This window comes from Acomys minous, assembly GCF_964271855.1.
Source record: "Acomys minous genome assembly, chromosome: 7".
Classification (NCBI taxonomy): domain Eukaryota; kingdom Metazoa; phylum Chordata; class Mammalia; order Rodentia; family Muridae; genus Acomys; species Acomys minous.
The window spans coordinates 118171808-118197466 of record NC_140488.1 but is presented as its reverse complement, the minus strand read 5'-3'; the positions used below and the strand labels follow the sequence as shown (position 1 = coordinate 118197466).

At 43.6% G+C, this 25659-nt stretch overlaps 1 long non-coding RNA gene across 1 annotated transcript; it reads right to left on the bottom strand.

Moving 5' to 3' along the window:
- Window positions 1–23776: 23776 nt before the first annotated feature.
- On the bottom strand, window positions 23777–25172 carry LOC311601564. Its single transcript, XR_014780599.1, has 2 exons — window positions 25005–25172; window positions 23777–24463 (listed from the first exon to the last, which is right to left on the bottom strand). It is a non-coding gene; the product is annotated as an uncharacterized lncRNA (long non-coding RNA).
- Window positions 25173–25659: the final 487 nt, after the last annotated feature.

Here is a 25659-nt window from a genome sequence, read left to right as displayed (position 1 = left end):
AGGCTGAGCAAGTGTTTGGGGAGCAAGTCCAGTAAGCAGCATCCCTCCATAACCTCTGCATCAGCTCCTGTGTCCAGGTTCCTGCCCTGTTTGAATTCCTGCCCTGCCTTCTTTTAGTGATGAAAAATATTGTGGAAATGTAAGCTAAATAAACCCTTTCCACCCCAAGTTACTTTTGGGCATGGTGTAACTCTAAGACAGGCAAACAAAAGCAACGCCCCCCCCCCAAAAAAAAGGACAGAAAAGTAGCAGAAAGGGGGATGATCAAAAAGGAATGGAAGAGGAAACCGGAAGGAAAGGAGAATTAAAACAAGAAGAAGATAGTAAAGGCAAAGAAATGGAAGAGAAAGGAAAGGAAGAGAAGGAAATAAAAACAAAGAAGGGGGCTGGGCATGGTGGCGCATGCCTTTAATCCCAGCACTCAGGAAGCAGAGGCAGGTAGATCACTGTGAGTTCGAGGCCAGCCTGGTCTACAAAGGGAGTCCGGGGCAGCCAAGGCTAAGACAGAGAAATCCTGTCTCGGAAAAAAAAAAAAAACAAAGAGGGGGAAAGAAATTAAATGGAAAGCACGATAGAAGTTGGCAATGTAACTGTGTAGCACGAGTATGAAGTTAAAACAGACCTGCAGCGTTACCCTGGGTTTGTTAAGGTTGCTGAATCTAGGAACCATATGTACTCCACCAGGTCAAGGAGCTCGAAGGCTGGAAGTTTCTATAGTGCTTGTGCTGGTTGACCCTCTAGTGGCTGGGCACAGAGGACAAAGCCTGCAAGGGAGCATTTTGACTTCCAGAGGCCAGTCTGCTGACAGGCAGGGTATGGCTTGTAAGCATCTGTGGGGTTGGTGTCCTTTTCTGGCTGCATCTGATACAGGTCTTTGGCAGCGCTGGCTCAGGCTGGTCTTCTGTGGGAAGGGGCATTGCAGACCTCTATTTCCTTGCCACAGGACAGTGGCTAAAGTCTGGAGTATAGTTTCCTGCTATAGCTGAGCATGTTGGGAAGGCTCCTCTTGGACTTTAAAAAAAATTTTAAACTACTTTTACCAGTTCCTATATGGGGGTTTAGAAATCATCTTTAGCCTTTTAGTTAAGATGGCAGTGAGACCGCAGTCTATCGTAAGAATATTTAGATAGACAAAGGTTATCATTTATTTTAATCATTAAAGACTATGACTTTAGGTTTTATCCCTGTTGAATTGGAGTCTTAAAATTCATAAACACAGCCCATAAAAAAGAGAACAGAACAGTTTTTTAAAAATGTTTGGTTTATAAAAATTTCATAGCTTATAAAAGTTTAAAGCTATATTATAGATTAGTAAAAAGGCTAAATATATTTATAAGGCAGTGATTTTTAGGCTTTGAGAATGAAGGTAAGGAATAACAGTCAAGTTCTAACATTGTAAGCAAATCAATGTTTCCAGAATTAGCAATACAGCAGAATATCATACCAAATCCATTGAACAGGAAGACTGCAGATGAATCCATGGTTGCTGGTGACAGGAGGAACAGCATTTACTTATTTGTCTTAGAATTAGGAAAGACATAATTGGAAATAAAAACATTTTGGATCAGGGTCAAAATGTAATCTTAAAAATGTAAAAATCAAAAGTAGGTAATGTTGTAAAACACAGAAACTATTTGGAGTTTAGCAAGGATTTGAACAGGGATAAGAGCCCTTAGTAAAGATGGCCGGCATAGCCGGGCGTGGTGGTGCACGCCTTTAATCCCAGCACTTGGGAGACAGAGGCAGGTGGATCACTGTGAGTTCGAGGCCAGCCTGGTCTACAAAGTGAGTCCAGGACAGCCAAGGCTAACAAAGAGAGACTCTGTCTTGAAAAACAAAAAACAGCAACAAAAAAAGAGATAGCAGGCATATCTACAATATTCTCAAAAGAAAGATGGTGACCAGGCAATAGCTCCATCCCCTAGCTGTGATTTCCCAGTCACGTGATTGCCCTCTACCAATATGGCAACAAGGCACTAGCTCCACCCCCTGAACAGCCAGTGGTAGGAGGTTTTGAAATTTTTGTTGTGGGGCTGGAGAGATGGCTCAGAGGTTAAGAGCACTGTGTGCCCTTCCAGGGGTCCTGAGTTCAATTCCCAGCAACCACATGGTGGCTCACAACCATCTATAATGAGATCTGGTAATCTCTTCTGATGTGCAGGTGTATATGGAGGTATAACACTGTATATGTAACAAACAAATAAATACTTTAAAAAAATAAAAAGAAAATGTTGTGGCCGGGCAGTAGTGGCACACATCTTTAACCCCAGCACTTGGGAGGCAGAAGCAGGTGGATCTCCGTGAGTTTGAGGCCAGCCTGGACTACAGAGCAAGTTCCAGGACAGCCAGAGCTGTTACACAGAGAAACCTTGTCTCGAAAAAGAAAGAAAAGAAAGAAAGAAAGAAAGAAAGAAAGAAAGAAAGAAAGAAATATTGTTGTGTCCAGGCTGCAGTGATGTCCAGCTTCAGAGCTTCCAGCACCTGGGCACAGCTGGTTCTGAGGTGGCGGCAGCTGAGAGCAGGCCCTGCAGCAGCGTCAGAGCTGGCAGGGCCCCAGTCTCGGCATCCTTGGACCATGAGTCCAGGCTATAGGGTCTGCATATAGCTGGGGGAAAGAAGTACTAGGTGCCCAGCTCCAAGCCTGGAGGTTTAAGCAAGTTTGAGCTGGGCCTACGCAGGCAGGGGTGGAGCAAGGACCTGGCCCATAAGGCGGAGCTATCCAATTTCCCTGGGCAGCAGAATCAGCGAGTCCGTGGCGACTGCCCACTTCAGTGGCCGAGGAGAGTGCTAGGTGCTCTGCTCTGCATTTTGAGAGATCAGTGGGAGCCCAGTGTCCTATCCCAGAGAGCAGCGGGCGTCTAGGGCTAGCACTGAAGGACCCCAAATTGCTCATTCTCTGTGGTGGGCATTTGCTTCCCCATAATAGATGGTTTGTTGGGAACAATAGGGATTCAATGGCAGGGCTTGGGCATTCGAACTGCAGCCAGGCCACTCTGAGTCCAAGCCAGCGGCGGCCCACTGGTCCATCCCTCAGGGAGCAGGGCCAAGGAGAGCTGTAGGGTGTGATGCGACCAGCACCATAGGGGGGCCCAGCCACTCCATAGAGCTCATCACCTGCATGCCACACCTGTGAATGGGTCCCACCGGATAGCAGGTGGCTAGCAGGTGGTGGGAGAGCTAAGCAGCAGCAGGAGAGAGCAGAGAGGCAGAGGAACAAATGGGAGGAATGGGTGTAGATTTAGAATGAAGTTTGGTGGCCAAAGGGATCCCAAGAGTATCAATCCCGGGTTTCCGCACCAATGTTTGTTTAGTTTTGTTTTTTGAGACACGGTTTCTCTGTGTAACAGCCTTGGTTGTCCTGAACTCACTTTGTAGACCTACCTGACATCAAAATCACAGACATCCACCACCTTGCAAGGCTTGGCACCAATTCTAAATATGAAAAATAAGATACGAAGTATGTGCCACACAACAGATGTGATACGGAGAAGTTTATTATATGAGCATGGGGGTGGGGAAGAAGAAATGGGAGTGAGAGAGAGAGAGAGAGAGAGAGAGAGAGAGAGAGAGAGAGAGAGATCAGAGACAGAGAGACAGGGAAGAGAACAAAAGAGAAAGAGAAATAAGAGAGAGAAAACAAGGTGGTTTTGTCCTTTTATAATCCTGGGTAAGGCCACGCCTAGTGGCAGGTAGGTAACAACATCATAGGTTGCTAGGAAGACTGGGGTCATAGGTTGCTAGGCAGACTGGGGTCATAGGTTGCTAGGCAGACTGGGGCAGTATGCTAACAATAGAAAGAGAACTAACTAAAGCAATTAAAAGAGAAAATAGAAAGGAGGGGGGAAATTTAAAGGGAAAAAGAACACAGAGAAACATGATGGTGCGTGGCCTTTAATTCCAGCACTCAGGAGGCAGAGGCAGGGGGATCTCTGAGTTGGAGGCCAGCCTGGTCTACAAAGAGAGTTCCGAGACAGCCAAGGTGACACCAATCAAATAGATAATATAAAGGAGAAAAAAAGAAGTGAGTAAATCAAAGAAAGAGACGTGGAAGAGTAGTAAAGGGATGAAAGTAAGAAATTTCACATGAGAAAGAAGGGAAGGAATATTAGTAGAAGAGCTAGGGTGTTAACTGAAAGAAACCACAGACAAACGAAGGAAAGAAATGATAAGAACAAGAGAATGGATGAAAGCCTAGAAGAAGAAAGCACTGGGAAGGTGGGGGGGAAGCAAGTAAAGGGAAAAAACCAGAAGGGATAGAAATGTAGGGGAGGGAAGGAAAGAAAAGTGAATGGTATGTAAAGCAGGATGGAGGAATGAAAGGAAAAAAGAAAGAAAGGTAAGGACAAGAAAGGAAAGTATAAAGAAGGAGGAAGGGGAGAGGAAGGGAAGAGAAGACAAAGGAAGTAAAAGTCAAACAGGAGGAGTCGAGGGCAGAGAAGAGATGGAAAAGGAAGAGAAGGTCATAAAGGACAGAGTAATTGAACTGGAAAATCTATGCAAAGTAATGAGATGGGAAGGGAAAGAAAGAAAGAAAGAAAGAAAGAAAAGAAAAGAAAAGAAAAATGCTAAGGGAAGAAAGTGAAGTGAAAGAAATCCTAGGGCAGAAAAACACTGGGAAGGAGAGGGGGGAGAAGACGGGAGGATAGACAAGTAAAAGGAAGTTAAGGAAGTAGAAAGACAGGAAAGATAAAGACAAGCACAGCTAGAGAGGAAGTAACATAAGAGGGATTAACTGAAGGAAAGAAAAGAGAAGGAAATTAAAAGGAAGGAAAGTTAAATAGAGAAATGAAGAAAAGAATGTTGAAAATATGGGGATGGGAGTCATGAAAGGACTGGACAGCACAGGAAATGAAAGGAAAGGGCTAGAAAGGGAGGGAAGATAAGCAAAAGAATGGAAGGAACAAAGGAATAAAAAAATGAAAAGGAATTGGAATGAATGCCAGAAAGCAGAAAAGAAATTAAGGGGAAGGAAAAACCAAAAACCAAAAGAAAAACAACAACAAAACAACAAACAAACCCAGAACTTAATTGTGGGGGAAAAAAAACCTATAGAATAGCAAAAACAATGCTGTGCAATAAAAGATCCTCTGGAGGAATCTCCATCCCTGATCTCAAGTTGTACTATAGAGCAAGAGTAATTAAAACAGCATGGCTATGGTGGCGCACACCTTTAATCCCAGCACCGGGTAGGCAGAGGCAGGCGGATCTTTGTAAGTTTGAGACCAGCCTGGCCTACAAAGCCAGTACAAGCAGCCAAGGCTACACAGAGAAACCCTGTCTTGAAAAACCAAGAGACAAAACAAAAACAAAGAAACCTTGAAATTTGCAGGCAAATGGATGGAACTAGAAATGATCATCCTGAATGAATTAATCCAGACCCAGAAAGACACACATGGTATATACTTACTTATAATTGGACACTAGCCCAACATGATGTCCTCTGAGAGTCTTCGCTCAGTGGGGGATAGGGACAGATGCTGGCACTTGCTATTGTGACTCCAGGTTAGAGTGGTATGGGAGGATGGGGAGAAAGAAGAACCCAGAGGGTCCAGGAACCCTACAAGAAGACCATCAAGGCGGATGGATCTGGACCTGGGGTGGGGGTGGCCTGCACAAACTGCTGTACCAACCCAGGACAATGCAAGCAGAAAACCTAGACCCCCTATTCAGATCTAGCCAGCGGATAGCACATTCTCCACAGCTGTGTGGAGAACAGGGACTGACTCTGACATGAACTTTGGTACCCCCTATTTGACCACTTCCCCTTAGTGGGGAGGCCTGGTGGCACTCAGAAGAAGGGTAAGCAGGCTACCAGGATGAGACCTGATAGGCTGTGGGCATATGGTGGGGGAGGAGGTCCCCTTCTGTCACAGGTCTAGGGGAGGGGAATAGGTTGAAAGAGGAAGGGAGGGGGGAATGGGAAGATACAAGTGAGGGGATAACAATTGGGATGTAATCTGAATAATAAAGCGTAATAAAAATATATATGGTCACTTAAAAAATAATCTGAATCTAAAGAAGTCTTAGTAACATTATTTCTAAAAAAATAAACCAATAAATCAAAGAATTGTGTTTAAAAAAATCTTGGGTCCCTAGGTCACACCCAGTGGCAAGTGGCCTGTACTGATGTCAGAGGTTCCTACGTAACCTATAGGCAGATCAGCTCAGCTAGCAGACTAGTAGATCTGCTTGTGAGCTAACAAAAGGGGCAAAAGAAAGTGAAAGGAGGCATAGAAAAAAAAGGGAAGCACTGAAAAAGGAAAAGATGAGGGTGCGCAATTTATCAGGAAGGGGTGGGGTTGGGAGAGAAGAGAAGTGAAGAAACGTGAAGTTAAGCGAAGTATGGGAAACAAAAGGGAGAGAATTAAGGAAAGAAAGGAAAGGAAAAAGAGGAGGGAAGGTAATGGGACGGGGGTAAGAGAAGGATAGCTGAAATGCGTAGAAGGCAGCTCACATGAAAGAACAAAATAAGTAAAGGGTATAAAGCCAAATCAAGGGTGTGAATGGAAGACAGGCAGGATATGATGAAGGGTTAGGGAGAGAGAGAAATGACAGGACTGGACAGAAAGGGAAGATGGAGGCCAAAGAAACAAAGAAAGGCGAGGTTAGCATCCAAGAGGATGGAATGGTAGTAAAGGAAATGGAATGGAAGAGAAAGGAAGAGTGCGAAAGGGAAAAGGTGAAGGAAATGGGAAGACAGAGAAGGCAAAGATACAGAGAAAGGAAAGGAAGGCAAGAGAAAGGGATGGGGAGGAAAGATAGGAATGAAAGCCATAGGACAAGACGGGAAGGAAAGATAATGAAAGAAAAGGAAAGTGGAGAGCATTCAGAAAGCCTCTCAAGGGGGCCGGGCGGTGGTGGCGCATGCCTTTAATCCCAGCACTCAGGAGGCGGTGGCAGGTGGATCTCTGTGAGTTCGAGGCCAGCCTGGTCTACAAAGCGAGTTCAAGGACAGCCGGGGCTGTTACACAGATAAACCTTGACTCGAAAAACAAAACAAAACAAAAGCCTCTCAAGGAAATTCAAAGAAAAAGACGGGAAGGGAAGCTGTAGATTGATGAAAATTTAAGATTGTTTTCCTTTTTCAACTTTTGCTTTATGTATTATATATGTTATGTTAATGGAAACTTAAACTGTATATTGTATGTTGGTATAAACATAAGATCATTTTGTTTGGCATTTATTTAATGTATTATACATGTACAACTTATTTGAAAAGGTGAAAAATAACTGTTATAATTTGTTCAGGATGGTCGGAAATAGAAACTGGTAGTTGATCACTTATAAATCTTACTAGATACTAAATTACTTGTTTATAGAATAAGCTTTATTTAGATTTTTGTATATGTTTTCAAAGGAATAGCTAGATGATAGAATAGATAGATGGTCTTCAAACACTTCAGAGGTCTACAGAAAATGGCATTTAATAATAAAGGGCTTTTATGACAGAGAGACATCCGTTCCTGGCAGCAACTCCAATCTAATTATGCAGGCATCAAGAAAAGATAGTGGCAGATAGCCACTGGACTGAGGAACTTTGCTTATCTCTACTGCTGATGACAGAATGACGGTGCACTATGATCAAACCTGATACTGAGCAATTGGCTGCCCAGCCTTGCAGAGACCAGATGGGTTAGTCCTTTAGGATTCATGCTTCAGAGCAGTCTGTGAGATGCTTTCAGCTGGCTGGCTGAAGGTGGGATGCACCTACGATGGAGAGAAACTTGTGACAGTCCAGAAGCAGTCTGTCAAGTGCCTTGGGCCAGCTGGCTGAAGACTGGAGGCCCCGGACAATGGAGAGGAACTTGTCACTGTCCAGTCAACTCTCTGTCCTGTCAATACTTTTGGAAGTTGCATGACTGCACTTCCTTCATATTAGTTTTTCCTTCTGGGGTCTCTGATGGAGTTGAAGACTAGATAGCCACAATATTTAAATAAGTTTAGTTAAAAGAATCAGTAGCATAGGATAGTGGAATAGTTTGTTAAAAATTGTTAACTACAAATGGACTGGTCCTTGTAAATGTTGACTTAATGGATAATTTTTATTTTGTTGTATATAAATTATTTTATTACATACAAAGGGGGAGATGAAGGAGAGATAAACCTATTTTTTAGGATCCCAAGTGTGGGATTGGAATCGTCTTGTGAGAGAACAGGTGAGGTTAATCCACTAGAAGACCAACCACCTCGTGCAGGTGCTTGATTGTTGCCAGCTGAAAAAATCCCATGAACAGACTCTGGGAGGAGATATATAAATGAGCTCAGAACTGGAAGTGGTGGCCTTTTGGGGACTTGGGATAGTTTTGGCTGTTCATCGCTCCACTTTGAGACGCTCCTAGAGAGAACCACTCGAGGGAAGGCTTCGGGGCTCCGGCTCCTGCTGAGGTTCCAGGTTCTGGTTACTCCAGGTTCCAGCAGAAGAAATCCTGCTGATTATGCCAGGAGAATCGTTCCTCGGAACTGATATCCTTATGGTTTTGTTATTGTGTTCATTAATCCTCTTTTCCTATTGTTTGGGTTAGTCAGGTTATAAGTGACATGCTCAGTTAATAAGTTGTAATAAAAAAATATATTGGTTACGAAACGTGAGCCTACAGGAAGCCATCTTTCAGTGTTCCGTGGCTTATGACCTTTGGGCTTTTGTTTTGTGCTGTTTTTTAAGATTTGCTTTTTTAAATTTTATTTATTTATTTTTTATTTTGTATACAGATTTTGTTATAGATGGTTGTGAGCCAACATGTGATTGCTGGGAATTGAACTCATAACCTTTGGAAAAGCAGTCAGTACTCTTACCCTGTGAGCCATCTTAAGATTTGCTTTATTTCTTTTTTTTTTCTTCTTTTTTTCCTTTTTTTGGTTTTTGAGACAGGGTTTCTCTGTGTAGCCTTGGCTGTCCTGGACTCGCTTTGTAGACCAGGCTGGCCTCGAACTCACAGCGATCCGCCTGCCTCTGCCTCCCGAGTGCTGGGATTAAAGGCGTGCGCCACCACACCCAGCTCTTGCTTTATTTCTTATCTTGTGTGTGTACACAGGTGTGCAGATGTCCATAGAGACAAGAATGGAGTATAAGCTTTTGGAGCTGGAGTTCCTGGCATTTTATGAGCTGCTACTGCCATGGGTGGTGGGATCCGAACTCTAGCCCTCTGCTCGCCAGCCTTAGATTTCTTTTTTCTTTTTTTTTTCAACTTTTTATTGAGTCTTTGTGAATTTCACATCATACATCCCAATCCCACTCATCTCCCAGTCCCTTCATTCCCGCCCTCTACCCTTGCAACCTTCCCTGCCCAAAAGGAAAAAAAAAAACCTCTTTTGTGGAAGCTGCAGTGTCACACAGTATACCCTTTGGCCCACACTTCTTTACTTGCAAAAGTTCATTGCAATGTGTCATTGGTCTGATTCAAGGCCTCTGGCTTGTGCTGCCCTGGTTTTCTTTTGATAAAATCTATGTATTTCTTGTCTTTCATATGTTGTGTGTGTGTGAGTATTTGGTCTACATGTGTGTTGGTGCACCACATGTATGCCTGGTGGGTGCCTGCAAAGGTTATCAGAGGTAGTCAAATTCTCTGGGACTGGAGTTACAGGTTGTTGCTATATCTGAACAAAAACCCGAAAGAACCCAAAAAGGCATGTCCATTGATGTTGTCCAAAAGGAAAGTCTTGGGGGCTGGAGAGATGGCTCAGAGGTTAAGAGCACTGACTGCTCTTCCAAAGGTCCTGAGTTCAATTCCCAGGAACCACATCTATAGTTCACAACTATCTATAATGAGATCTAATGCTCTTTTCTGATGTGCAGGTGTATATGCAGGCAGAGCACTGTATAATAATAAATAAATCTTTATTAAAAAAAATGAAAGTCTTGGCTCAGCTCATACTGAACTGAATATAGGGTTGCTGGCAGATACTTTCAGATTCCTCAGGAACCTGTAAGATAGTTTTCTGTCTGCCAGAAAGAGTCACTTCCCTCTTTCCCAGTCTTCTGGGTGATGAGATGATGAGGCCTCTGGCTCTTTATTGACATGTACCAATGCTAACCTCCAGGCTCCTTATTCAAGCATCCTTGCTATACATCTCAAAGACCACATTAACATCCTGGCCCTTCTCCCCTACCCCACTACCCTAATCTCCCAGGCAGCTCCACTTCACAGGCTCCCCCATGACCCCAGCTACTCATCCTCCTTATAACGGCTATGATTGTTCTATCTTCCTGTCTTTCTGCACCCCTCCCCCAAGGGATAGCCATGGCAGTTTGAAATAAACCTTTCCTTTTCCACCCATACAAAGCATCCATTTTGGTGGCTTCTTTACTGTATAAAGTGTAGTGGCACAGTTGTGAGCCAATGCCTATTTGCTGGGCATCTAATCCAGGTTCTCTGGAATAGCAGTCAGCCCCTGGTTTCCTTTGAGATACAGTTCTTTGTTGTTCTCAGGCTGGTCTCCATAGCAACCTTTTTGCTTCCTGCTCTATCATAACCTGGCTACATTTGTTTGAAGAGCCATTATATCTTTCAGTTCCAAATTTCCCTTGTTCCTTAAAATTTATATCTTATGTCTGTTGCTGCCTCTTTGGTGAGACTCTATCATTTATTTTGTTTGTTCTTATTTGTACCCTGAGATAATTTTATAATGTAGGTTTCCATATTTTAAAATAATTGTATGTAATTTTGGTATCCTCATACATTGTATTTCTCCTTTTCATTTTGGAGTCTTATTGAAATATTGGGGTTTTATGGCATTTTCCTACATAAATATCATTGTACCTTGTTCGTGTTACCTCCTAAGCACCTCCCCTCATAACTTCTGCCCTGTCTAGTCCCCTTTCTTCCCTCCTGCTTGCATGTCACACCACCACACCATAACACACACATACACACAGAGAGACTTTTTTTTTTTAAGATTGTGAGGCTTCTGGACAGGCCATAACAGTTATTTTGTTTGAAAGATAGTAAGCAGGACTACAACCAACCAGTCATTAAAAGAATAGACAGAGCTAGGCATGGTGGTGCACACCTTTAATCCCAGCACTCTGGGAGGCAGAGACAGGTGGATCTCTTGAGTTCGAGGCCAGCCTGGTCTACAAAGCAAGTTAAGACAGCCAAGGCTACACAGAGAAACCCTGTCTCAAAAAATGATAATAAAGGAGGAGGAGGAAAACCTCCATGATACAGTGAGTTCAGGCCCAGCATGGGCTATATGAGACTAAAAAACAAACAAAATACAGGGCGAAAGGGATGGCTCAATGCATAAAGTTGCTTTACCCTGACAACCTATACCAAGTCCCCAGGACACAGGTGGCAGGAGATCTGATTCTCCAAAATTGTCCTCTGACCTCCATACATGCTCTGTCACATGTACACATGTGCACACTAAATAAATAAATGTAATAATTTAAACACAGAACCCCCAACTGTACAGTTTGTTAATGGAGGACCAGCAGCAACCCTAATGGAAATGAACGTGGGCAAGTAGATTCTACTGGAGCCTGATCAGGCCAATGACACTATCTCATTAAAGGGGGAGTGGGGCTTAGATAACTAGAGCATATTGGTGTCAATATGCTATAATGAAAGCACTGTGAAGAAACAGCAGTGGCATGACATGTAGGATGCAAACCCTGCAAGGCAACTCAGCAGATCAATTACATGGGACCAGTAGCCAATGGAGGATCAGCAGAAAAGCTGAAGGTCACCATGCCGTGCACAGACATTATGTTGCTGACATAGCACACACATATCTGGCATAATAAGCAGGATTCCATTCATTAATAAATGAGACCAATGAATAAATGGGATATTGGCAAAATAGCAAGGAATAATACAAAAAGTTTTCCAATTAAACCACTTGCAAACCATGTGCAGTAACACATGCTTATAATCGTAGCATTTGGGAGATGGAAGCGTATATTTGACACATCTTTAAGTTTTAGTAGATAAAAAAGGGATTATATGAACATATATCTGACATCATAGGCACCCACATCAATGAAAAAACAGAATAATTTTTGTTGTGGCATTTTGAGACAGGGTTTCTCTGTGTAGCCTTGGCTGTCCTGGACTCACTTTGAAGACCAGGCTGGCCTTGAACCCATGAAGATCTGCCTGGGAGTAAAGGCATATGCCACCATGCCTAGCTGAAGAATAAATTTCTAACATGAGGCAGCAGCAGATACTATTACAAACATCAAAATACACTAGTGGGGTTGGAGAGGTGGCTCAGCGGTTAAGGGCACTGGCTGCTCTTCCAGAGGATCCGGGTTCAATTCCCAACACCCACATGGCAGCTCACAACTGTCTGTAATTCCAAGATCTGACACCCTCAAACAGATACATGCAGGCAAAGCATCAATGTATATTAAAAAATAAAAAATAAAAAAAATTTAAAAAATACACTAGTACTAAAATGTGAGTATAATATTGGGGTAGGGAATTTTGTTTTCTGAAGCGCATAGGCCTCCTGGCTAATGAAAGAGCCTAAGGCTCTAAAAAGATTCCCAAAAAATATTACATGAGGATGCCCTTTATCCTAAATTCTTGGAGTCTGGCTTCCCGTGTATTCAATACTCACCTGAGGGTTCGTCTTCTAATATCTAGAGTTCTTTTCCCTGCTCAACCTGATGATCATGTCTGGTTTGGCCATGCAGAGGCCTGTTCATGGGAAATGACACAGACATGGGCCAAGAAGTTTGAGCTTTAGGGCATCTCACGGAGGAGGAAGGTGTATCTTCATGAGCTGTACAAGGAAGGGGCCCATTTAAACCTTACATTTGGGGCCATAAGAACATACATTCTGCCTGGCGTGGCAGTGCACGCCTTTAATCCCAGCACTCACGAGGCAGAGGCAGGCAGATCACTGTGAGTTCGAGGCCAGCCTGGTCTACAAAGCGAGTCTAGGACAGCCAAGGCTACACAAAGAAACCCCATCTCGAAAACAACAACAAAAATATACATTCTTCCTAGAGCCCTAAACCTAAACCGATCAGTCAGCTATAACCCTTAAATCTACAACTAAAATATCACTAACACTGCAGTGGCAGCACATATGACAGCAACTGCATGCTCTCCGGGGTTGCCCAGACACATTCATCCTCACCCACAGATGCCAGGTGACTGTAGGTCTCCAGCATCACGTCCTTGTACATGTTCTTCTGCATAGGGTTCAGTCTGTGCCACTCCTGTCGGGTGAAATACACAGCCACATCCTTGAATGACACAGATTCCTGTAATGACAATCTGCAGTGATGAGAACACGGTACATGAGGGAGAATGCAGAGGAGCTAATATTCTCAATGCAGGCCCTTGGTAACTGAATGGAAAGAGCCATGCTGGATACCTTGTTTCATATATTACTTGATACTGTACTTTAGAGAGGAACCCTGAACAGCTCTGGCATGATGTTAATTTACTAATTATTAGACTGGGGGGGGCAGCCCATAGTTAGGAGGAGGAGATAGGATGATCAGGGCTCCATCCGTGGCTATATAGCAAGTTCCAGGTCAGCCTGGGCCACATGAAACCTTGTCTGAAACAAAACAAAACATGACTAGACTACTAAGTTACGACTATGTACTTGGACCTTCAGATATTTCTGATGAAAAGGAAACTCAGAACCACAAGATCTGTACTCAAGTACCTCATGTATGCAAAAGGTATTGGACATGAAGACAGAAACACTGGGCTTGCATAAGAGGGAGCTTCAAATTCTACTTGGTGTTATCCAACTGTACCACACTGGGAGAAAAAGTTTTAAGTCCTTAAACAAGAATATTATGTCTGGGCTTGTGATGCAGCTTAGTGGTAGAGTGCTTGTCTTAGCATGTGCAAGGCTCTGACTTTCATTCCTAGAACTTCAATAAAAAACCTTAAAGATTACCATCTAATTGTGTTTGGGTACCTGCCATGTAGTTTCCTGTTATACCCTCTTCTCCCAACCTTTAACATCCTTTAGCAATCAGTATCGTACATTCCAATGAACCTTTATAACATCCACATATGAGAGACTATGTACACTTTCTACATAGGAAAGAAGGAAGATTGAGAAGGCCTGAGGATGTGGCTCAGTGGTAGGACGATTGCCCAGAATGCAGAAGGCCCTGAGTTCGATCCCCAGCAGTGTAACATAAGTCACATATGTGTATATACAACAAATTAGGGAAGAGTATGCATTTGAGGCCAGTCTGAGCTATATAGTTAATTCTAGGGTGACCTTTTGTATACAGAGAGACTCAAAGAAAATAGTGTGTGGTCTTCCACACCTGTGATTCCTGAGCTTGTGAGGTAGAAGCAAAAGGATTGGGAGTTCAAGGCCAGTCTCAGCTACAGAGAGAGTTTAAGGCCAATCTGGGCTGAACGAGCCCCTTTCTCAAGGCACTGCTAATACCCTGGGCACTACGGGGTTAGAGCACAAAGCGGGAAGGTTTGGACTTACAAGGTGAATTCATCAAACTACACTAAAGTATAAAATGAAAATTATGCTACGGGGCTGCGATGTAGCTTGCCTAAATGCACAAAGCCATAGGTCCAATCCTCAGTGCTGCATAAAACCAGGTGTAGTTGTGTATATCTGTAATCCTAACATTCACGAGACAGAGGCAGAAACACTAGTTAAAAGTTACCCTCAGCTAAATACCAAGCTTAAGACCAGCTTGGGTTACATGAGACCCTGTTGAAAACAAACAAAAAAAGTAAAGGGGAGGTGGAGGAAGGAAATTATGCTGCAGGTCATGCTGAGAAAAAGGGGCTACGGACATGTTCTGTAGTTGAGAGATTCTCAGTTTTCATTTTCTTTCTTTTTCTTTTCTTCTTCTTCTTCTTCTTCTTCTTCTTCTTCTTCTTCTTCTTCTTCTTCTTCTTGTTTGTTTCTCTAGACAGGGTTTCTTTCTGTAGCCTTGGATGTCCTGGACTCCCTTTGTAGACCAGGCTGGCCTAGAACTCACAAAGATCCACCTGCCTCTGCCTCCCAAGTGCTGGGATTACAGGCGTGTGTCACCACTGCCCGGCTCAACTTTCATTTTCTATACATCAGCAGCATCCAAAATGCTTGATCTCTTATGTCATCAGTGTGCTTTCTCACTACCCCACTGTCAAGTAGGAGAAAAGGAGAGAGTATTACTCCCAGAATAATAGCATAGGCATCTGAGTTGAGGAGAGGCAACGGTTAACAGGAAAATTTTTGATAGGTCTTGGAAACATTTATGGAATGTAATGAAGATGTGTAGCGGATGCTCAGGATGGTCGGCTTGGATAGACAAAGGTTTGCAATGCAAGGTCATTTCACTAGTATCTGAATCCATCAGGCCAAAGGCACAGCTATTCGGGAGCAACACTAAGTACGCGGTGTGAGGGAACGTATAAGCCACAAAGCTGACCAAACCACTTTCTGAATGGCAAGAAAGTGCAGGGTCTTGGAATTTAGGCGGGGAGTAACTGTAAAGTGATGGTGCCACTTCTAGCTCAAAAAGTTAAGAGAATATTTTTCTTTACAGTCTCACTCAGATGCTTATTATAGCAATGACCACACCCTCATTTTCTGTTGCTTTTCTCATTGCTATGATAAAATAGGTAAAGGTAAAACTGATTTTTGGCTCATGGTTTCAGTTGAGGTCATCCTGGCCGGGAAGGTAAGGCAGCATAATTTTGCCCACATTTAGAGAGATCTGAAAATAGAACAGGAGGCAGAGACACATTAAAAACCTCAAATCTAACTCCCAGCACATACCTGTCATTCCAGTGGATGAGGCACAGGAGGATGGCAGTGAGCCTGAGTTTTAAAAAAAAAGCCCACTATAGTCATGCATACCTTAAATCTCAGCACTTGGGAAGCAGAAGCAGAGGTAGGTGAGTTTCTGTGAGTTTGAGACCAGCCTACTCTACACAGCAAGCGCCAGGCTACACATAGTGAGAGCTTGTGTTAAAAAAGAATAAGAAGAAGAATTTTAAGAGAACAGGGAAGCCGGGCAGTGGTGGCGCACGCCTTTAATCCCAGCACTTGGGAGGCAGAGGCAGGCGGATCACTGTGAGTTCGAGGTCAGCCTGGTCTACAAAGCGATTCTAGGACAGCCAAGGCTACACAGAGAGACCCTGTCTCGAAAAACCAAAGAAGAAGAAGAAGAAGAAGAAGAAGAAGAAGAAGAAGAAGAAGAAGAAGAAGAAGAAGAAGAAGAAAGACAGACACAGAGAGAGAGAGAATGGGGAAAACATACAGTAGAAACAACTAAGGTGTTCTTTAACCAATTAATGGCTAAAATGTGTTCTATAAACCAGGTATGGTGGTGCATGCCTGTAATCCCAGCACTCAAGGAGGCAGAGGCAGATGGATTGCTGTGAGTTTGAGGCCAGCCTGGTCTACAAAGGGAGTCCAGGACAGCCAAAGCTATGCAGAGAAACCCTGTCTCGAGAAACCAACCAAACAAACAAACCAATAAACAAAACAAAAAAAGATGTGTTCTATACACCATGGAATACTACTAAGAACTACAAATAAACAGACTATTGTGCCACATGCAGCAATCTGGATGACTTGCTGAAAGTTATGTTGATCAAAAAGAGAGAATCCCCCAAAAGCACATAGCACATAGTCCAATTGTATAACATCCTTGAAATGATGTATCTGGACTGTACCAGAGAACAGATTCATGGTTGGCTGGGGTAAAGTGTGAGGTGGAGAGAGGAAGGAAGGGGTCTTGGCTTTTAAAGGTAAAACAAGAGATACAGGTGCAGCTCAATAACAGAGTATTTGCATAGTCTGTACAAACTCCAGATTCTCTTCCCCCAACAAAGCAAAAAGGGAGAGATCCTTGTGTCTCTGTGTCAGCCTTGGCTGTCCTGGACTTGCTTTGTAGACCAGGCTGGCCTCGAACTCAAAGTGATCCACCTGCCTCTGCCTCCTAAGTGCTGGGATTAAAAGCAAGCGCCACCACGCCCGGCCCTCCTTTTTTTTTTCTTTTGCTGAGACAGGTTATTACTCTGCATTTGGGGTCCCAAGAAAAGGCACCATCAAGCCAATTGAAGGACCTGAACAAGGCAAACTACAGTCAATTAAGAGATGTGCTTGGGAGAGGAAACACACCAGGATATGAAGTGTATTTGGCTTTTATCCTAAATCACATGGTAGCTGTGACTTTTCCCCATTGGCTGGGGTCTGACCTCACAGTCTTATTCAACTGGCAAGACTTGGCACAAAGGAAATGAAGTAAAAAGGAAACGGGTCACTGTTCCAAGGAGAAAAGGGTCACTGCTTCATACCATCAAAACCTTTCTAAAGGGTGCTGGAGAGATGGCTCTTCCAGAGGTCAAGAGTTCAATTCCCAGCAACCGCATGGTGGCTCACAACCATCTATACTGGAATCTGATGCCCTCTTCTGGCATGTGGCTGTACATTGCAGATAGGGCGTTCATGCATAAATTAAATAAATAAAGTCTTCAGCCTGGTGGTAGTAAAATACACCTTTAGTTCCAGCACTTGGGAGGCAGAGGCAGGTAGAGCTCTGTGACTTGGAGGCCGACCTGGTCTACAGCTAGGACAGGACAGCCAAGATCCAGGACAGCCAGGGCTGCTCCACAGAGAAACCAAAACCAAACCAAACCAAAACCAACCCCTCCCCCCCACCTCCCCCCAAAAGAAAGAAAAACCAAATACTTCCTAGAATAGAGCAGTGGGCCTTTGTGTAAATTAAGGTTTTGCTAGGTGGGGAGGATTAAGACATTTTCAAGTCTTACAAGGTAGGGGAGGTAGATAGATTTTAACTCCTTGTCCTAAACTACAGTTTTATACTATTTGATGGGAAAGACTCATATTTGACATGTCTTACATCCTGTAACCCGAGCTGGCCTGGAAGTCTTTTTTTTTTTTTTTTTTTTTTAACCCAAGACAAGGTTTCTCTGTGTAGCCTTGGCTGTCCTGGACTCACTTTGAAGACCAGGCTGAAGATCCACCTGCCTCTGCCTTCTGGAATTACGGGCATGGGCCACCACTGCCTGGCTCTGTTTTGTGAGGAACTGCAGCTGTGCTGGTACTGACCGTTACTTGTCTTTGTCTGCAGTTGAAACATTGTGCTTCACTGGTTGCCTTCGTTTTCCTTGTTTCCAGTCTCATTTGGCCCTTGGTTTGCCTCCTCTTAGGGACTTTCCACAGTGCTGTTCGATTGCTGGTTCCTCCCGTATATAAGCAGCTCTGTTACTTCCAATAAACGACATTCTCTTAGCACGAATGACCCACTGTTGTGTCGTCTTTTCAATCCGCAGACACTCGCCGTAGACTAGCAGCGCGGGCGCTGCACTGTTTCTTTTTTCTTTTTTTTTTAAGATTTATTTTATGTATGAGTGCTCTATCTGCATGTACACCTGCATGGCAGAAGAGAGCATCAGGTATCTGTATAGTTTTGTGGTTATATGGTTGTGAGCCACCCTGTCGTTGCTGGGAATTGAACTCAAGATCTCTCCAAAAGCAGACAGTGCTCTTAACCGCCGAGCCATCTCTCCAGCCCTGCTTGTCTGTTTCTTTTCTTTTGGTTTGGTTTTTCAAGACAGGGTTTCTCTGTATAACAGCTCTGGCTGTCCTGGAACTCGCTCTGTAGTCCACGCTGGCCTCAAACTCACAGCGACCCACCTGCCTCTGCCACCGGAGTGCTGGGATTAAAGGCGTGTGCCACCACCGCCCGGCCGCCTGTCTGTTTCTAAGGGAGGCTTTGTACAAGAAAAAAACATAACCAGGTAACCAGCTGTAGGAAGGGGGTGGGCGGGCACCATTTAAAGCTGATTGACTAGGATATAGGCTTGGGGACTTTCCAGTTCCCTGCCTTGCAAGGAGAAAGGAACGTAGCTGGGTATTGTGGTTTTGTTAAAGTATAATGTATATCATTAATTTAAGCAGAACATTCAGTAAGTATTGAATTGTAAGTAAAAGGCTATCCAAGTTCTCAGGCAGGCAGAGTCCGAGAACATGAACCTACCTTCACCTTAAGATCAAAATAGCGACTTAAAACCAAAATGTCTTCTGTTATGCTAAAGAAGAAAGCAAGTGTTAACAGAGGAGCTACAGTTATGCTAAGAACTAAAGTAGGTTTCCCCGAGGGGCTATAGTTATGCAAAAAAAAGTTTAAGCCCCTTACAACAGTTTTAGCTCAGAGGATAGTGATAAGATAAAAACACCGGTTAATTTATTACTTTGCTTCTGTTTTTTCTTTTTTTTAAATTTCCCTCCCACTCCACCCCCTGATCCCACCTGCTCCAAACCCCACCGCCCAAGTCCGCCTGGGAAATCTATTCTATTTTCTCTCCCCAGACGGATCCTTGCATCCTCCCTTAAGCCCTTTTTGTTACTTAGTCTCTCTGGGTCAGTGGACCACTGTATAAGAAGTCTGGAAGTTTGGTTTCTTTTTAAGAAGCCACACACACACTCACACAGAATTTGTGTGTGTGTGTGTGTGCATGTGAATACCGTTTATTTCACTCAGTTGGAATTTTTTATTTTTTTAAAGTTTTTTGTTTGTTTGTTTGTTTTTCGAGAGTAGGTCTCTCTGCATAGCCTTGGCTGTCCTGGACTCACTCTGTAGACCAGGCTGGCCTCGAACTCACAGCAATCCACCAGCCTCTGCCTCCCAAGTGCTGGGATTAAAGTGCCATGCCCGGCACCTTCTTTTTAAAAAAGATTTCTTTATTGGTTATTTATACAGTGGTCTACACAAACATCTGCAGGCTGGAAGAGGGCATCACATAACATTATAGATGGTTGTGAGCCACCATGTGGTTGCTGGGAATTGAACTCAGGACCTCTGGAAGAGCAGTCAGTGCTCTAAACCTCTGAGCCATCTCTCCAGCCCATTTAGCTTCTTTAGGTCTGAAAAAACACAGAAATATTATAAGAATATGTTCTTTGTTTTACTCTCAGGTGTAGGGATATGGAGTTGCTTTGAAGCAACCGACTACGACTTGTCTTGTGCTCTAGCAGAGGTATGGTTTTCCCAGCTGCAGACAGTTTCTGCAATTGTGTGGCATTTGGGATTCTGGAGACACTTCAGAGGATACAGAAATGTTAGGGCCCCAGTTGGGGGAGGGTGTTGGTGGTGGTTCAGGGGGTGTTGGTCTTGGTTTGTTCATAGTCATGCTCAAAGAAGAATCAAGAAGAAAGATGGGGCTGGAGAGATGGCTCAGAGGCTAAGAGCACTGGCTGCTCCTGCAGAGGTCCTGAGTTCAACTCCCAGCAACCACATGGTGGCTCGCAACTATCTATAATGTGATCTGATGCCCTCTTCTAGCAGGCAGGTGTACATGCAGGCAGAGCACTGTGTACATAATAATAAATAAATAAAGTTTTTTTTTAATACAGCCAGGTGTGGTGGCGCATGCCTTTAATCCCAGCACTCGGGAGGCAGAGGCAGGAGAGTCTCTGTGAGTTTGAGGCCAGCCTGGTCTGCAAAGTGAGTCCAGAACAGCCCAGGCTACACAGAGAAACCCTGTCTTGGAAAGAAAAAAAAAACCTCAAGCTGGACATGGTGGCACACACTTAAAAAAAAAGAAAAGAAAAGAAGAAAGAAATTAGATTCAGAAATCTCTATCCTTCTTTCTTATCTAGTAATTGGGGATGAAAGGGGGGAGATAAAGGGTGGGGAAAAGATTAAACCACAAAGCAGCAAAGTCCAGCTACAAACCATAGCATGATTGTCTTTTACTTTATAGCTAATATCCACTTATAAGGAAGTACATGGTTGTCTTTCTGGGTCTGGGATACCTCACTCTGAATGATTTTTTTTTCTAGTTCCAGCTGTTAGGATTCTGCATCAGTCTGCCTACCTACGATGTCATTGCCTACCTGCCATAGGGGCATGGCCCTTCCCAAGATTAGAAAAGGACAAACCTACCACACTCTTCTCTCTTTTTCTTCTTTTCTCTATCTCTCTGTCTCTCTGGGGTACCTTTACTCCCTCCTTTCCTTCTCTCCCCATGCTCATTTAATAAACCTCATGTAATATAATATCTGTTGCCTGGCATCTTATTACCTTATTATCTTATTTTTAAATAAAGCCATCCATTTGCCTGCAAATCTCATGATGTCACTGTTTTTAACAGCTGAGTAACACTCCACTGTGTAATGTACCACATTTTCTTTAACTATTCTTTGAGGGACCATCTGGGTTGTTTCCAGCTTCTGGCTATTATGAATAAAGCTGCTATGAACATAGTTGAGCAAGCATCCTTGGGATAGGATGCAGTGTCTTCTGGGTATATGCCTAGGAGTGGTATAGATGGGTCTTGAGGTAGATTGATTCCCAATTTTCTGAGGAACCACTATATTGACTTCCAAAGTGGCTGTACAAGTTTACACTCTTTTGTAAAAAAAAAAAAAAAATTTATTTACTTTATGTATATGAGTGCCCGATCTACCTGCATAATTGCATGCCAGAAGAGGGCCTTAGAGGAGTTAGATGGTTGTGAGCCACCATATGGTTGCTGGGAATTGAACTCAGGACCTTTGGGAAAGCAGCCAGTGCTCTAAACCTCTGAGCCATCTCTCTAGCCCAATTGCTGCAGTCTTAAGGCCAACTTAGACTATACAGTGAGACCTTGTCTCAGGGAACAGAAAATAAAACAAAATCTCTCTCAGTACTTTGTATACACCGTCTTATTATCATTGAGCTTTATAGTCAATCTTAGTGACTGAACCTCTTCCAAAATTTTGTTATTTCTGCAGAGAGGAGAGCTCCTGCCAAAGGGCAGGTGTGGAGGTCAGAGGACAACTTCATTGAGCTGGTTCTCTCCCTCTCCCTTTGTAGGGAACTGCAGCTGTGCTGGTACTGACCCTTGCTTTTGTCTGCAGTTGAAACTTTTACTTGCTTTTGTCTGCAGTTGAAACATTACTTGCTTTTGTCCGCAGTTGAAACATTACTTGCTTTTCTCTGCAGTTGAAACATTGTGCTCCACTTGTTGCCTTCACTTTCCTTGTTCTGAGTCCACAGTGCTGTTCGATTGCTGGTTCCTCCACTATATAAGCAGTTCTGTTACTCCCAATAAACGGCATTCTCTTAGCACGAATGACCCGCTGTCTTGAGTGTTCGTCAATCCTCAGTCCCTCACTCGATAATTCAGGGTACTTGCAACACGGGCGTTGTATCCCTTTACATGGATTTCTAGATCTAACTCAGGTCTTCAGGCTTTCATTATCCCTCACCTATCTTGATGGATTCTTGTTTCTGTTTTTTTGAGACAGAGTTTCTCTGTGTAGACTTGACTGTCCTGGACTTGTTTTTTGTAGACTAGGCTGGCCTTGAACTCCCACAGATCCATTTGCTGGGATTAAAGGTGTGCACCACCATGCCCGCCATATAGCCTCTTTTTAATTACGTGTGTGTGTGTGTGTGTGTGTGTGTGTGTGTGTGTATACACAACTTTAGGGAGGCAGTTTTTTCATTCTGCCCTGTGGGTTCTCTGGATGGAATTCAGATTCTCAGGGTTGGCAGTGAGTGCCATTACCTACTGAGTCTCCCCAACCCATCTTCTATTTTTTAATTAATGAATTAATATTTATGTGTAATGAACTTATTAATTTGTTGTGTATACACACACACACACGTAATTAAAAAGAGGCTAACTGGCGGGCATGGTGGTGCACACCTTTAATCCCAGCAAATGGATCTGTGGGAGTTCAAGGCCAGCCTAGTCTACAAAAAATGAGTCCAGGGCAGTCAAGTCTACACAGAGAAGCTCTGTCTCAAAAAAACAAAAACAAAAGCAAACAAAAAAACAAACAAAAACCAGAAACAAGAATCCATCAGGATAGGTGAGGGATAACGAAAGCCTAAAAACCTGAGTTAGATCTAGAAATCCATGTAAAAGGATACAATGCCCATGTTGCAAGTACCCTGAATTATCGAGTGAGGGACTGAGGATTGACGAACACTCAAGACAGCGGGTCATTCGTGCTAAGAGAATGCCGTTTATTGGGAGTAACAGAACTGCTTATATAGTGGAGGAACCAGCAATCGAACAGCACTGTGGACTCAGAACAAGGAAAGTGAAGGCAACAAGTGGAGCACAATGTTTCAACTGCAGAGAAACGCAAGTAATGTTTCAACTGCGGACAAAAGCAAGTAATGTTTCAACTGCAGACAAAAGCAAGGGTCAGTACCAGCACAGCTGCAGTTCCCTACAAAGGGAGAGGGAGAGAACCAGCTCAACGAAGTTGTCCTCTGACCTCCACACCTGCCCTTTGGCAGGAGCTCTCCTCTCTGCAGAAATAACAAAATTTTGGAAGAGGTTCAGTCACTAAGATTGACTATAACGCTCAATGATAATAAGCCGGTGTATACAAAGTACTGAGAAAGATTTTGTTTTATTTTCTGTTCCCTGAGACAAGGTCTCACTGTATAGTCTAAGTTGGCCCTAAGACTGCAACAATTGGGCTAGAGAGATGGCTCAGAGGTTTAGAGCACTGGCTGCTTTCTCAAAGGTCCTGAGTTCAATTCCCAGCAACCACATGGTGGCTCACAACCATCTATAATGAGATCTGGTGCCTTCTTCTGGTGTGGAGGCATATATGCAGACAAAATACTGTGTATACTTAATAAATCTTTAAAAAAAAAAAAGCCGGGCATGGTGGCGCATGCCTTTAATTCCAGCACTTGGGAGGCAGAGGCAGGCAGATCACTGTGAGTTCAAAGCCAGCCTGGTCCACAAAGTGAGTCCAAGACAGCTAGGGCTACACAGAGAGACCCTGTCTCAAAAAACCAAAACCGCAGCAATTGCCGTGCACACACAGAAGAAAGAAAAAAAAAGCACATCAAACCGGATCAATAAAACTGTAGCCAAAAATTTATTTGGACAAAGTCATAAAATTAGCATGCTTCTGTAGAGACTGATGAGGAAAAGTCCTAACACTATCAAAACAAGGTGTTGGAAGCTAACCTTAACACCCCTAGGTCCTTATTTCCAACCCACACAGGCTCCCATTCGCTTTCATTCATCACCAGTGTCACCCAAAACTGACCGTTTCTCATTCCCCCTCCCCCCTCCGCAAACAAAATCAACAAAGACATCACTTGAAAAATCAGTTGATCTACTGTCACACCTTAAATCCTCCAGCATTCACTTTAGCGCTGAGCGCCAAGAGACTTAAACAGCCTCTGGGGGGGCATTTCTGCTTCCTGTCATTACCCCGATATCGCACCTTCTAGAGCCTTTGATTTTGCACGCAATCATCAGGGGCTGAATGGTTGCTGTCTACTCACAAAGTACAAGGTGCAGTTAGGGATCTGCAGAGACTTTTGCTGTGGGTGGCATTGTCAGAAGACCAGCAATGGCTGCGCCGAGACCTTTCTCTGTGATGGCCGCCATCTTGACAACCTATTCCGTACAGCTCGCTGTTTAGAGAAGGCTGGGCAAGAGGGGGCATCCGAGGTAGAAGGCAAGCTGCCAGGAGCTGGTCTTAGGTACTGCCAACGAATCTCCTTATCCGTGGGCACCGAGGTGTATCCTAACTAAAAGGGAGACAAATTGAGCAAGAACGGGTAGGAGTCAAAGTGATACAATCCCCTCCTTGAAGGTACCACTGGAATGAGGGGGTAAAGTCAGGTTTAGAAAGTATTGGTCCACCTGGACGATACCATTGAAGAAGGGATGAGAAAGTCGAGATGATAGTGTCCTCTAATTAGGACAGAACTGCTAGAAAAAAGACTTGAATCTCCCTCAGTCTCCGCAGCCACTGGGAAAGAAAGATAAAAGCCAAAAGTGATAAAACGCTAACAGCCTCTGGTATAAATAGCTTGCGGTTTATAAGCGTACTTTAATGAAAATCGGCAACAAACAACTCTTCTTTATTTCTTTCCCTTTCCTTTCTTTCTCTTTCTTTACTTCTTTTTTTTTTCTCTTAAATTTCTTCTTCTCTTGGTGTTTAAGACCGTTACCCGATCCTGCCTTGACCTTGTGATCCTCCTGTCTTCCCCGATGCCCCCCCTAGTGCTGGAATTGTAGCAGATACTAGCCACCGTGCTGTGAAAAATCTTTTGATTAGATATTCACAGATCTCTTTTAGCGGATGTCTGGGTTTCGAGTTCAAACCGTATCTCAGGGTTCTTATTCTCTCTACCAGAAGAATCAGACAAAGGCTCAGTTCACAGGAACAAAGTCTTTTATTCTCTTCTTATGATCCAGTTCAAGGGAGAAAGCATGTTAAGGGATATGTCCCAAAGCTGTCTCAAATGAGAGAGAAAGAAACAATGATCTTACAGTTTTTCCTAAGCGGAAAGGACCTAGGTTTTAGACCCATCACATAAAGAGGTAGAGTTCATCTGAGCCTGCCTGCACTCTCCCATCTTATGAGACGTGCCTCATTATAACAGTAAACCCAACCTTGGATGTGATTTGTATTAGCATACGGTGAATTTGCTATAGTGCTGGTAATTATTCTACACATGGGTGTGTCGCTCATCCAGGGGAATGTTCCTACACTTTTTATTGTGTCGTTTTCTTTTCCTATTTAAAATAGGCTGGGCCTGATTGGACAAGCCAGTTATCCCAGCTACTCAGAAAACAAGTGGAAACGAATGGTAATTTCCAGATCAGCCTAGGATACAGAGAAAATTCAAGACCAGCCTGAACAGCTTAGTAAGACCCAATCTCAAAAATAATAAGAAAAGGACCTGGAGAGATGGCTCAGCAGTTAAGAGCACTGGCT